Genomic DNA, 15,322 nt, shown 5'->3' with positions numbered 1-15,322 from the left:
AATGAGCATGCCATTTTGTACGTCAGATAAATCGCTCCGTTTCTGCATTAAGTAAACGGCTGCACTGTTTTCCGCGTTCCCACACTTCATACACCACCCACTGCTAAAGCTTCCATCTGTTATCTGTGGGGGGATTATTGCACTTTGACGTCCAACATAAGCGATGGTCTCATTAATGGTACTGCATCATGTACAAAACGGCCGCGTAACCTAAGGAATAGTTTAGTTCTACTTAACTGTTCCTGCTGCCATTTATGTAAAAATAAACCGTATTTATAGTAAAATTGAAACTGGCATTGTTTGAATCAGGTTTTATTTGAAAATTGTTGATTTGTAACTTGAAGCGGAAGGACGTTGTAGTGAGAATAGGAAAAAAGAAATCCCCAAATCAAAACATATCAAATATCCCGTCAATACTACACCGAGCTTCTGTCATTCATAAATAATTTCAGCGCTTGTCAATAATGACAGGAAACTTTTCTTCCAATCGTGATAAGAATGTTGTATTGATTACAAAATGAGAACAATAATTATATAATTTTTTTAACGTTTTTGATTGTAAACCTCAGATGTATCAGAAGTAATTCCTCTGGTTACACGAAAGAGCAGAAGTAACGGTATAAGCTAATTTTATTACTTATAAAATGCACGTTATATTTTATAGCTATGTTCAATGCACGATGGACTAACACTGTATACGTGCAGCTCTAATTATGTGCGAAACAAACAGTCAAAGAAACTAAAAAAACGAAGAGAACTCGTCTGAACTCAATTCCTCTCCTGTTTATTCATTTATCTTCCTTTCCCCACCAACGCTACAAACATTACCAGCAATCCTACTGTTTTCTACGTCATTGAAGTACTGCATCAAAATTAGGGCACCGTAGTTTTGGTAGAACGTACTTCTAGTGAGAGCGTTTATTGGATAATACTAATTCGAATTCAAACAGCTTTTGCTTCCGAAGTATTCAAAACCGTGTAATACATGGACGACCCAAAAACGTTATGGTTGTCTGATTAAAAGCTTCTGGTCCACCTTCGTAACCAACATAGCAGTGAGTCTACGTGTAATGGATTCGACAAGCTATTGGTAGGTTTTTTTAGGTTCAAATGGCTCCGAGCACTATGGGACTTAACATCTGTGGTCATCAGTCCCCTATAACTTAGAACTACTTAAACCTAACTAACCTAAAGACATCACAAACATCCATGCCCTAGGCAGGATTCGAACCTGCGACCGTAGCAGTCGCTCGGTTCCGGACTGAGCGCCTAGAACCGCTAGACCACCGCGGCCGTCGGTTTTTTTTTTTTAGGTATGTGGAACCTGATACGAACGCACGGTTCGCTTTGTATCTGTAAATTTTGGGTTTATTTTCTTCGTCTTATAGACAGTGCCAGCGGTTACTCCAAAGTTGTAATATAACACAAATATGCCATATTAATCAACATAAATCATCCTGGTCGTGGAGGTTTAAACATTCTAAACGCGTTCTGGAAAATGAACAATGAACAGTGATTGGTAACAGTAGAATTCTTTCTCCCGTGTTGTGAACGTGTCTATCTGTCCAAGAGGCATGTCAATTCAATACGACTGCGTCAGTGGTAGTGCTGAAGACAAATACGCTAACAAATAATGCGACTACAATAGCTGCATTTATTAGAAATCTCAGAAAGAACATAGAACTCTGCTTTAATTGAACACAAACAGCCTTTCCTGAAGCAGACAACTCCCAGTAACTAAACCCGCAACTTCACATGCACTACCGCTCTTAGAAGTCCGTACCCACCAAGTTATATTCCGAAATGATTGAGTGGAGGTCTACTGTACTGACGGTGGTATCCCTTGCTTCTTAGTGTGGACTGCAACTGTGGACTGGTCGCAACATGAACTCGCTGTGGACTCGCTATGGACTGTACATGAGTGCGCTCAATATGCGTGATTGGCTGCTCCTGGCTACGATGACAAGCTGCTTCTTCATTAGGCCTCAAAATGTGATGTCATCCGTCAGGTGATTGGTGTCTACGGAACGTGTAGCAATGTACTTCCATCTGCTGTGATCCCCTCTTGGGGCAGTCGTCGCAATGTGCCTTGGTGGATATCCGCGCCTGTTGACTATGCAGCCAGTGACACTGCGCTGTACAAAGGGATGTTACCGGGTGGGAGCCGGAGAACGTGACATTTTAGTATCTGCCACGATGTACAGGTATATTCTTCCAAATTTTTATCTGTTTTCCTCTGCCTTGGTTGCCGAATATCCCGCTTCACGCTTCTTAATCGGAAGCTTGTCTTAACATGTGTCTCATAGTGGACGTTGCATGCACTCTATTGTGTGTTCTTGTACGGTAGCTATTACAATAGCTTCAAGGGTGATATGCCTTCAGGTTGACGCCATCTACTCCTTGTTGCTTCATTGGCTCGTTCGGGTAACATGTGAATCAACAGTTATGAAAATCCAGTGACAGGCACTGACATAATGCTACTTTAGCCTTCTGCACTGAGCAAACTGCCTTACAGCAGGCAGGTCACTCCACATGCAACGTCTGTTGCAGAGCTTTTAAGGTGTACATAACAGCAAGCAGGGCTTTTCACCACAACAAACGACGCCCACCGAGTAAACTGGGTCTCCAGCCCAGCTAAATATTACTTGCGTTGGGGTCATGTCAGCCGACGTGATACACATCCCGCGCTGACATCTGATGGTCTTGTCACACGACCATCGCTGGCACAGGTCTGTACTTCAACTTCGGTACTGACTTCGACACCTGATCATCGCCGATGCAGTCTCAGCGCCAGCCGGCTACCTACTCACTTCACACCTCAACTGGATGCAGTTACTGATCTGCCAGCGTCAGGTAGCCTCATCACCTACGGCATCGAACTGTGCCCATTATGGTACGGCCATACAGTGTATGTCAGTACCTAGCACTACGTCGTCGCCGGAAGTTCTGGGTTTGACTCAGGTCATACTCAGCACAGGTAGCCATCTCCCTGCCGGTCGGCCGCCAGCACTTGCTGACGCTCCAATGGAGATTTGTGTTGACACCACCTATTCTGTCAGGCCTTCCCAGACGGCTGTTCCAGACTCTGCGAGGTTCTAATCCTGCCACCTCATCAGTCCTTCACTACAGGAACAGGTCAACTCTAATATACAGTATGGGCTGCCAATAACAACTGTTTACTTCTGAGACCGTTCTCTGGCGTCACCGTCGCCATGGACGCGGAATTTTACCTATTCCCTGAAGTTAGCCCAGTACAACATTCTTATGTCGAAACGGCTTTCATGCCCTGCGTGCGTCAACAGAACGGCTGCTACACCCTCTTCTAGTGAAGGTGTAGCCATGCTACAACAATGTGTACAGAATTTTTCCCCGATTTCTCTTTCACCTGGGTTAATTTTATATTCATCTTAATATTGTATGTATTATTAGTCCTGTATTCGAAATTCAAAAATTGCAAAATTTATTCTTCAAATGGTTCAAAAGGCTCTGAGCACTATGGGACTCAACATCTGAGGTCATGAGTCCCCTAGAACTTAGAACTACTTAAACCTAACTAACCTAAGGAAATCACACACATTCATGCCCGAGGCAGGATTCTAACCTGCGACCGTAGCGGTCGCGCGGTTCCAGACAAGCGCCTAGAACCTCTCGGCCACACCGGCCGGCAAAATTTATTCTTCGATGGAGCTAATGGTTGCCTTCAGGTCTGTCAATCACAGTGCAGATATGTATATAGATTGTGAGCGCGTCTCTGACGATGAAATTTAATCACGTGCTTGTTACCACGGTGTGAAAGTTGGTTTGAGTGTCTGCTTTGGTTACATTGTATTTTAGTATCCATGTTCGTACTTCCTTTGTAATAGGTCATGTGATGACTTTTTTGTGCTACTAAACATCATGTCAACATCTTATCAGAAAGTATCTGTAGTGTGTGAGTGTGTGGGGGGGGGTCCATTCTTTCTGATGTGCAGATATACACGAGGCTCGGACTCTTAAGGAAATCGGCGAAATGCCACGAGTAATGAAGATAATGAACCAGGGGTAACAAATTTGTTGTGTGTGGATGAGAATTTGTGTCTGACAGTGCTAGTGTAGACTGTACAGCTGTACTGACAACTGTGTCCAGATGGCTCAGTGGTCAGAGCATCTGCATAGCAAGCTGGAGATCCGGGTTCGAATTCTGGTCTGGCACAAATTTTCAGCTTCGCCAATTGATTTCAATCAGTGATCTCTCACAGCCTTGTCTGTAATTCCTTTGTGTGCCTATCAGTGTGTGGTAAGTTCCTGTTTCGTAGAACGCAGCCGGCAGCCGATGTATCTACAATCTCAGCCACTCTTGCATTTCCTCGTCCATATGAAACCGACTTCAACGCGTGTCTTCTTGAGGCTGCCAAAGATGTGGAAATCACACGGTGAAGGATCTGGGCTGTGCAGATGATGTTGCAGTGTTTCTCAACCAAATCGCTGAAACGTAGCCTCCGTCCGATTGGCAGTTTGGGGGCGGGCATTATGGTGCGACAGGACGATCTTGTCCTGGAGCGGAGAGCCCTTCAGTCGAAGGAGGTCATCTACACGTTGCCGGAACTTGACATTTCTTTGGCAAGGGACGCGTGGGATATTTCCAGTGATGGCTTTTCCGTTTGCCCTCGGATGGAATCATACATTTGCACGATAAGGCCCGCTCTGACACAACCTGTCGGCCGAAGGCTACGCTTCAGCCATGTGGCTGGGAAACACTGCAACATCTTCCATACAACCAAGATATTTAACTGTGTGATTTTCACTTCGTTGATGGCCTGAAGGAAGAAATGCATAGTCAATAGTTTCAGTCGGACGAGGAAGTGCAAGAGTGGGTGCGGTTGTGTATCCCCCTGCGATCGACCGCGTTCTGCGAACCTGGAAATGATCGTCTCCCGGTGAAATAACTTTCTTAACGTGTGTAGTTATCATTTTTGAATGGAAACGTTCCATGGTACCGTTGTGGCGGGTGTTTGGTTTTCATTTGACCTCCCCTTATACATGTATACAAAGTTACGTTATCTCAGTAATTGTGTATATTCGAAATGATCTTATTAATGTGTTAATTTTTGTAGAAGTCTTATTGTCGTTTATTGGCCACCTTTACTACCGTCGGATCACAAACCAAGCAGGTTAGTGCCAAGAACTACGTCGCGTCTGGAATCCGAGATCGATGCTTAATCGACGACCTAAAACACAGACAAGTGTGCACGTCGCAACTGCAAGTGAGCGAAGTGTCAATCGGACCGACGAACAAAGTCAGAGTTGGCTTAAGCAAAAACTGCGATCAAAAAGAGCCTCAGATCAAAGTCCTGCTTCGGAAAAGAGAGGTACCTGTTGCAGGCCTATATTTGTGAATGCTACGTGACTGACAAATAATTTCACTCCCAGTCTCTGTGTCAGTCTTCGTACCTCTTGAATCGCTGGATGTTGGATGACTTTAAGCAGTGGAAATCGGTAATGGTCCAGTTGGGTGACTCGAAACTGGACAGACACAATAAACGTATTTTTTTGCTGGACGCCAGCTGTTCTATATTCAGGCTATATGCGTAGTGTGTGTGAATTTAATAGCTTTAACTCACTTCCGCCTTGGAATGTGAGAAAAATAAATGGCGAGGGCTGAGAATATGATTCGAAACCTGAAAAAAAGAGAATAGTTAAATTTAAAACCACCGGAGAATTTTATGTCGCAGACATCAAACAACCTAATTAACACAAAGAAATATATTGGATGAAAATCAAACCTGGAGCTGTCACTTCCTATCCATCCGAATGAAAGTCCACATTAGACTAACACTAGTAACGCCGGACCTGGTTATTAAACAACATAAATATGAAATTCTTGTCTGTCCCACCCCGACCTAAGACAACAGAGTTATGACATCCACCCGCAAGTTTTATGTCTCTCTTCAAATCATTGAACAACGCACCTCAATTTACGCGTCAAACCAGGAAGTTGCACTCATACTCTACACAAGCTCACAAAGTTCCTGCACCTGCTAAACCACCTAGAATACTTTCCTTCCACACAACTTTCGAAAAACTGAATTCCAACACCGTACAGTCTATCATATTTTTGAGAAACCAGCCTTCTGGTGGTCACGGCTCCTCCAACTGCATTTTACATTTAATTTCTTCTCTGTAATGTGACAAACAGCTTTATTCTCTTTTCGCTGCTGCTTTTCTTCACATCGATTACGTGTTCATTTGTTCCAATGTATCTCTGCTGACAAGTCGTTTTCAGTTTTCATCGTCGGAAGGAGAAACACAAAGAAATGTTATTCAACCTTCTTGATACGGTCGCTGTCGTAGCGTACGTACCGAGAGCCAAAGGCTTGTACCTGTCATTGCTCAGTATCGTGGTGATCTGATAAAAATTTAGTGCTGCCTAATTTCTTATATCTCCTACGATTTTACTCTATTACATTTTAAAGAAAGTTGCCAGCATCCAGAAAAAAGAGACAAAGTGTATATATTACAAACGAAGTCTTGAGAGACTGAAGAAACATGTTTTTTGAAGCACCTGGATGTCATTGACAACGTACACACCATCGGCATGTAGGTAAATGAGAAGAACTGTACGGGGTGTCTCCTGGGAGCGTGCAAAAATTTAACAGGTCGTAGTGGATGCCCCACTGATCAATTTGAGGTAGGGAATCTGGGGTGGGAAAAGGCAGTCTTATGGAGATAATAGGAATAAAATCACATTACCGTGTACCTTTTATTTACATTAGTTAACTACAAATACCATCATTGACACAATGAACGTACCATTTGTTCTGTATCCTACAAAATGACCTGAAACTGACGGCCGTCAACCTCAGTACAACCACGTCATCGGCGAACAAGATTCTGACCCACCCTGACAAACATACCTGGCGTGTTTCGAATCACATGAGAAGCAGCTACAATTCTGGCAACTAATTCCATCTCCGTGTGCACTGGGATCTCATATTCAAGAGACTTTAGATGTCCCCATAGAAAATAATCAATGGGATTCACGTCAGGTGATGCAGGCCATGGAATAGGACCTCACCTTTCAATCCAGTGACCAGGAAATACTGTTCCGGTACTGCTCCATCGTATTGCACTGTACGTCCCTGAATAGCACTGATATGGGAAACACCATCGCGCCCCCTCAGATTTATTGGTAAAACTGAACACCGATCAAGCATGAAAACAGGAAGAAGGTGTACTGAACTGTGAAAAAAAAAGCAAAATAGGAACACTGTATGGCCTAAGCACAAGGAGAGCCAGATACAGCAGCGTGGCTAAATAACGACGTCCTGGTGTTGGACGGTCTAGCGGGCGGCCCTTGTTGAATGCTACGTTTTCCTTTTTCCAGTTCATTCAAATTTGTGTCTGTGTACTGGTGTATCGTCCGTTTGCAACAACTAGGTGTAAGAAAGGGACTTAACATGAAAATTGATTCTGCACAACTACCCTATTAGCAGCCGAAAGGAAGTCTCTTTCAAATGGGAACTGCAAACGTTTGATGACCAGGCGACAAGTCAACCGAATCCTCCACTGGAAATCACGTTTGGAGTGTCATACATGGCATTAGTGACAGTACGTGTGTCATATGACAGGAATCTCTTACTGACCCACCTAATTGGTACGTCTGGTGATTGAGAGAGATACGTCTCCTTGCCCGATTTAAGTGTTCATTTGAATGTGAATGTGATCACTCCCAAGGAAACGATGAAAAAATAACAGCTCGTAACATGACCTGCAACAAACGAACGCAACAGTTTCACAATCACACAGTTTCTCCGGGCTCTGTCAAAACATGAGTGTTTAACGTTTTTTAAGTTGAGTTGCGTTTTGGATATTTTGACTCTAGAGTATATTTGTTGTAACGAAGTTCTCAGTAGTTTACTTGTTGTTTTTATTTCTGTGAGACGTTTATGTGATATCTCGCCTGCTCTCGCTATTCATCACATTTGCTTGCGACGTAATGTATTCTTACCACATGACTCGTATTCTATAACCAATATATAGTATGACAACTGCCAAGACTACAGAAAGAGAACAAACGACAAGTTCATAGTGCTGTAGTGCTGTCAAAAAATAAATAAATTAAAATAACGGGTACGAGGGAGTTTTTACAACGGCTTGTCTACGTGGCATTCCTACACCGTGACTACCTAACCACTTAGACGTTGTTTCTCTGTTTATCAGAAAGTTGGACTTGTTGAGATTGGATCGTTCATTTTTCTATTCTGTTACAGAAAGTATATGTAGGCACATCGGTTGCAACCAATGTGGCTGTATTTACATTCAGTAATAAAATAGCGTACGGTTACTGGATCTCAGCCAGTAAAAATGTTTAAAAGTTTATATTCTGCTTCTTTTTCACTGTTTAGTACCCGTCTTCCTGTTTTAATGCTTGATCTGTGCTCGTTTTTTCACAGGCTATCCACTGGGCTATCTTACCAATAAATCTGAAGGGGAGTTTCCTTTGTGAGTAATGGGTCTGTCGTTGATTCGTAACACGTTCTGTCATGGGACAATGCAAATAAAATACAACAACGCCATCTTATGGACATGTAAAGCAAACAAAACATGCATCACCACTTACTAATATTTAGGCTCGTCCTCCTTGTTTCCTTGGAGAAAATAAAGAATGAACATCTAAATTAAGAGTACAGTACGTGAAAATTTTTACGCATGTTAATTGTAAATAAGCTGGAAAACAGTAATGCCAGACAAAGCGGTAGACAAGTTTACTTTCAAATCTTCATAATCTGGGTTCTCCGACCCCAGGTTTACTATCTCAAATTGTTCGCATTTTAAAGGCTCTACAAGAGAAAGACATGAAAGGGTATCAGTGAAAATACGTTGGTACAATTCTTGAAATGTATTTAGCACAAACTGAAGCACCAAGCACTCAGCAAGAGAAAATAATTAAATACATGCAATGCAGATCGTAAAAACAATGAGACGTATTATTCACTGAAATATCTTTAATACCTTCTTAGGTAAAACGAAACTGAATTTGTCAAACATTGCTACAAAGTATTTGATGTACTTTTCTTGATGACATCTGAGTGCAAACTGACTCACTGTACGTACAGAAATATTAGGTAAAGAAGCTGGGCGATGTAATAGATGTAATGGAATGTTATTTTTCGCTTAAAACTATATAGCATAACTCAATTGGATCAGTACTTCCGTCTTTTAAAAATAAAATTTTCATTAAGCCCTATAGTATTGCGGTCTGGCGGCTTCTTCACCTAATATTTCGCTGTGTACAGCGAGTCAATTTGCATTCAGATATCATCCAGTAATGTAATCCAGATACTTCGTATCCATGCTTGAAAGATTCAGTTTCGTTTTTCCTAAGAATGTTTTACAGATATTTTAATGAATAACACCACCCTTTGTTTTCTTCATGATGTGCATTTCATGTATTTAATCATTTTTTTACTGAGTGCTTAATGCATCAGTTTGTGCTAAATATGCTTTATGTAACTGCACTAATGTATTACTGCTTATAGTCGTACATGTATTTTTCTTGTAGAGCCTTTGAGAATGGCATGAGACCGAAACCTTTCAGCCAGCATAAAATTAATGAGTACAGGTTCGAGACTAATATCAGTTTTTGAATACATCATCTGCAAAGCGTATATGCCTATTTCTGCTGGCATTGTTTGTAGAACTGTCACTGGAGTGCATTAGTCTTTTTCTAGTTTAGTGATATTATTAGGTTTGGTAGGACATACAAGGCGCACCAACGGTGTCAGAACTGAGTAACTATTGTGAAAGACACGGAAATGCCGTGTATTTACGTTAGGCAGCGTTATCAGCGTCTGACAGACTTTGAGAGTGTCTTCATTATGAGTCTCCATTTGAACAGATAGTCGAATCATGGAATATCCATCTCTGCAGGACATTGAGATATGATAGTGGATCGATTCTGGACTGCCTGGCAAGTGTTATGCATATTTGTTGTCAAGGCTCCGGTCAACCACGTGTGACCTCCATAAGGGAGTACACCAAGTATAGCGGTGACCGTATTGTGCACCAGGCACACCACGACTCCTTTAAATTTGCTTCTAAATACAGGGACAAGCAACAAATAATGGACTTCTTGCAACTATAATGCCACCGCGCACCGTTGGTCGGAGAGTACCAGCAACCAGGCCAGGTAACTGCCGCACAGAGTGTAGGCTACCATTAACACCACACACACTAACGCCGGAGTTTGGAATTGTGCCTTGACCAGGAATACGGACTGCTCATGCACGGCGTCGCACTGTGTTCAGTACTGAATCCCGTTTCTGCACTACTCCGAGAGACCGTCGTCAGTAAGCTGGACCTTTGCCTATCGTGGACTATTGGTCCGTCCATAGAGCTACCCAAGCACGACTCACGACCGGTCCTTGCAGCTTTACTTCCACCAGTATCTCATCACCTACCTTCCAATCTTCACAGAAGTTCTCCTGCGAATCATTGTGGAACTTATTTCCTGTCTCATCAAACACTTCATATCCTTTCCCAATGTAATTTAGATCACCATTCCCTCCGAAATTAAGATCTCGTCCCTGAAATCCTACCCTATTCTGCCCATTCCCTCCCAATCCAACTTTCCAGCGCACTTTATCTATCCTCATCTGGTATCACACTCTCTGGCCAACGCCCCATACCAAATACATGTCTGACGCCCTTTTCCACATAATATTCTCCGCAACACTTCCCATTTTCCTCACCCACAATTTCCGTGACCAACTACGTATCACACTCATATGAGAATGAATGGGCATCACAACAACGTAATATTATCACAAAATTAATCAGCTGTGTACTTCCTGAAGTTTTACTTAATTTTTCGGGAGTGCATCCAGGATTTATTAACTTATCATTTACTCCCCGATATTTCGGCTGACAACCTTTAAGCAATTCCCAAGTAAAGATTTTGTTACAACAGTATTTTCTTTGACGAATTCGGGTTTAGTACATTGAAACGTCTCTGTGAAGTCGTTTCATAATACGCTTGTCGAATTCGGTACAACCTATTCATTTTACTACCTGATTTTAGCTCAATTCATGAACTCTTCGAGAAAGACTGAGCACTCAAATAAGGCCTGTTGATTATTATATGTGTGTTTTAATGTGGGTTTAGGTTTTGTTTTGTGGGAATCGCTGACTTGGTCATCGTTTGCTGGGAGTAGACGATGTTGCTTCTCGTTGAAAGGAGAGCACAGGATGACCAACTTAGGTTTCCAATACCTGAACAGTGAGGTTTACCCATCTTAGTCGAGGGCTGTGTCGAAGGCTGTTTTTGTGTGTGAGGTTGGTGACGGAGAGCTACCCCTCTGGTAGCACTTGCCAGGCCGCTGCACGAGGAGCTAGGTAATATGGAAGAGAAAGGGGCACTCTTCGGTGAACGCTTGGTGAGGACGGATCGTAGCTCTTAAGGGGGGTTTCAGGTGATAGGAATCAGGTCGAGTTAGGACTTCGTTATGTTTAACTGGTGAAATACTTAAGAACTTTAGCTTATCTGAAGCGTGTGAAGCGAGTTATTTGTTTTAATGATTTTTAATCTTATATTTTGTGGAAATTGATTTTGTCTTTGTGTGTCAATTTTGTGCCACATGTTTGGTAATCAATGACCCTTCTGGTTCACCACGGCACAGCAATAGGCTTTATTTTAACAGTTTGCTTGTTTAATGAGCTACAATTTCTGCAAGAATATCTGTTCATCGTGCGCTTTCTACAAAGCAGCACAACAGTTTGAGTCAGAATGCACCATGTGCTCCAGTTCGGCCGTTTGCAAGCAGCAGACGCAGTTACTATGTTAAATAATTATCGCACAGCCTTCTGTATTGGTTAAACCTCTGTCCAGAATAATACATGCGTAGAATCGTAATGCAAATCTCACTATTTTTATGGTATTACTGCAAAGGAGATGGTAGTATAATTGTCTCCCACCCCTGTCTTCTCTGCTTCTTCTTGCTGTAGTTAAATTGTGCTCTGTTTCATTCTCACGTAATTCTTACTTAAATATTTCGAGTCAGGCACCAGTTATGTGTAGTCAGGATGTGCAACCAAATATTTAGTTACAATAAATAATTTACGTGAAAGATAAATTCTTTGGCGTCGATCTTACCCCCTGATTTCCATTCCTGAATTAATCGAGTTGCTTCATGTACGAGATGGAGTGCTATTTATCTGGCCGTTTAAAGAAATTTGAGTACTTGTAATTAAATTATTAAAGTAATTAAACTAATAATTTTCCAGCTCCGTTTTTTCGAAATGGTTAGGAAGAGCTTCGGCTTGTGGCAACCCTGAAATCCTGAATTTTTATCATTATTTGTGTGAGAGGAGCAGGTAGAAATGCGAGATAACGTATATCTCTTGATGAGAAACTGCGTAAACATTGTAATACGTTACAACATCGTACAACGTGCGCTGAAAATCTTGAGAATGGGTGAAAGTCTGTCAGCCGAAATATCGGTACACGAGTTCATAATATCCCGAATTCACTCCCAAAAAATGATGAAATAACTAATCAGCTACTTTCCCTTCCTACATTTTTTGATGGAATACCTGGCATTCAGCAATTCAGGCGCAAGCATCCTGCAACCAATAGGAGTTATGTAAATAACCGTTAAATGAAAAAAATACCTGCTACCCTTGCTTGACCTCGTGTGTCAAGAGGCCGGTACGTGTACTGTTCTTCGCACTCGCACCAAGCACTTGCGGCTGAACCCTGTCAGCTAGGCACCACTACCGCGCCCCCTACTCCAGTCTCTGCCCTACTGTGGCGAGGGCGCGCTCTGTCCCGGCCGGATTACCCGACGGATGCGATCGGCCGCGTCGGGATGACGTTCGCCGGAGCTGCGTCTTCAGCGGCCACGTCGGCAGAAAGCGGCAGATAAGCTGCCCCGGGATTAGGCCCGCGGATGGGCGCCCGGGCCGAAACAACGCGCCCCGCTTTATGCAAGCGCCGATTTACGAGGCTTATCTCGTCCACGTCATGCACCCGCCCGTCCACCCGACCAGGCACACGACCGCCGCGCCCGAGCAGCACAGATACCGGATGGCCTGATAGCCGCTTCAACACCGAACAGGGCCGTGACGTGTACTTCGACTTATATTGACTCTGCAACGACGTTCCTTTTATGCTATCGGTCCATGCACGACAGTGCAAGGTACCAGTATGTTCCACAAAGCCGCTGCGGCAGGTCATATCTCGGTAACTATTGATCATACAAATAAGGGGTCAAGAGTTTTGGATAGCCGTTGGGTTGACGACCATACGTATACCTATCGGAAAAACGGACATAGGGTAGCTACTCTACAGTACAGGGTCAATATTGAAACATTTTACACTTCCTTCAGCCCAGGCATATTAAGCGAAATGGATGGCTCATTTGAATTAGCTGTTATCTAGGACGAACCTTAGACGGCTTAGAGCACCATTTGTTCATGAGCCGTTTCTGGGAAAACTCCAAAAAACAATGATTTTTGCGCACGAAAAATACCAGCTGTGGTGCTGGCCACTTCTATAACTTCTGTTTGTGGTAGACTCTCGAAATATTGACCATAACCTCTTAAGATGTCATTTCCTGAGGGCTCCGAAACTTTTTCCATATCCGTTACCGAGTTCCAGAGGTTCAAAATTACTATACTAACGCAGAAACCAGCGATAACTGGCTTTTAGCCGTATTTGTACCGTGGGCCGCAATTATCTAAATAATTAACCATGGAAAATGCCTGAAAATTCAAATGCATATTCCTTAGACACCATTTTCCCATTTTCGAAATTCAGCATCCGTCATCGAGATAAGCCAAAAAACTAAGAATATAGGATACTAAAAGTACAAAAGTACAAATTGAAGGGATAGAGACTGCTAAAATTTTTATTCATGGTAAATGGTAGAAAATTTTCCGTAAGTTTTTGAGGTGATGTTCTCAGGGAAACCTGAAATTTTTTTCGATATAATTATGCGCTACCCAGATCTGGAGATTGTAGACTACAGTACTTATGCCGTAAAATATGCGCGTAATATCCGGTTTGGGACGTAGATGTACTTTTAGCTGACGTAGTCAACAAGTAGCAGGGGTTCTGGGACCATTGCAAGGGTTCAGAGGCCACCAACCTACATTTTAATCAGCATTTTTTACCAATAAAACTTCACGACGATCTTTATTTGCGTAGTGGGCACTTCACGTCTATACAGATACATCCAAAGTTAATTGCAGTGACAAAAAGGACTAAAAACGATCTTAAAAAGCTTGTAAAGAACGTAAAATTCCTGCCAGAAGTATGGAGACTTAGAACTATTGTAAATTCAGTGACGTATTTATAATGAAATGTTTACTCTTTTAAGATACACATTATAAGGCGGGCAGTTTCGATGAACTGCTGTCAGTGAGGAAAACATTCATAAAGAATTTAAAGCAAATGATTTTGTGTTAATCTTACATCAAGTGTACTTATTTGTTGTTATTGTTTATCAACGTATTGAAATATGTCGAGGTATATAAATAATCTGTTAATCTTTACTAACGTATAGGAGTCATTCTATGAGAGCAGCATGCCCTGCTATAACAAAGAAAAGAAGGGAACCAGCTGCAAAATGCTCCTCTCGGAGCACAAAAAAGGTGAATACGTTCCTCTCTAAAAGTCACTGACAGAAATGTGGGGAAATAGGTGCCTCAATCCCCATTCGGCCTTCGTCACCAAAAGTTTTTGCATGCGAACGTATTCGCTTTTTTTGTGTTGAAAGAGAGTGGGGGAGAGGCAGTGACGGTGTAAGAGAGAGGAGGATACATTGCCAGTGTAAGAGAAAGATGGAGGAGTCAGTGAAAGGGAAAGAGAGATGGATGAAGGCAATAGCAGCGAGAGCCGAATAGAGAAACGATATTGGAGGAGATATTGATGGTCACTGGGAGATAGTGACAGTGGCATTGAAGAGAATCAGAGGTGTATGGAGATAGCAACGAAGAAAAAAAAAGAAATAAAAAGAGAGAGAAAGACAGGAGAATTGGATAACAAAGCTGAGTGGAGACCATACACTTGGTTAGGGGGATCTGGAAGCTCCGACACCATCAAGGCGCGTTGTGGACCGATATTTTAAACACGTGAACCTAGGCGAAGAATAAGTTGCACTCCCCAGAATTAGGGAAGTTGGAAAATTGTGGTAAGCTTCTATGGGACCAAACTGCTTAGGTCATCGGTCACTAGACTTACACACTACTTAATCTAACTTAAACTAACTTACGCTAAGGACAACACACACACACCCATGCCCGAGGGAGGACTCGAACCTTTGACGGGGGGAGCCACGGGAAC

This window comes from Schistocerca nitens, chromosome 9, assembly GCF_023898315.1.
Source record: "Schistocerca nitens isolate TAMUIC-IGC-003100 chromosome 9, iqSchNite1.1, whole genome shotgun sequence".
Classification (NCBI taxonomy): Eukaryota; Metazoa; Arthropoda; class Insecta; order Orthoptera; family Acrididae; genus Schistocerca; species Schistocerca nitens.
The sequence above is the reverse complement of the archived record's forward strand: the minus strand, read 5'-3'. Positions refer to the sequence as shown.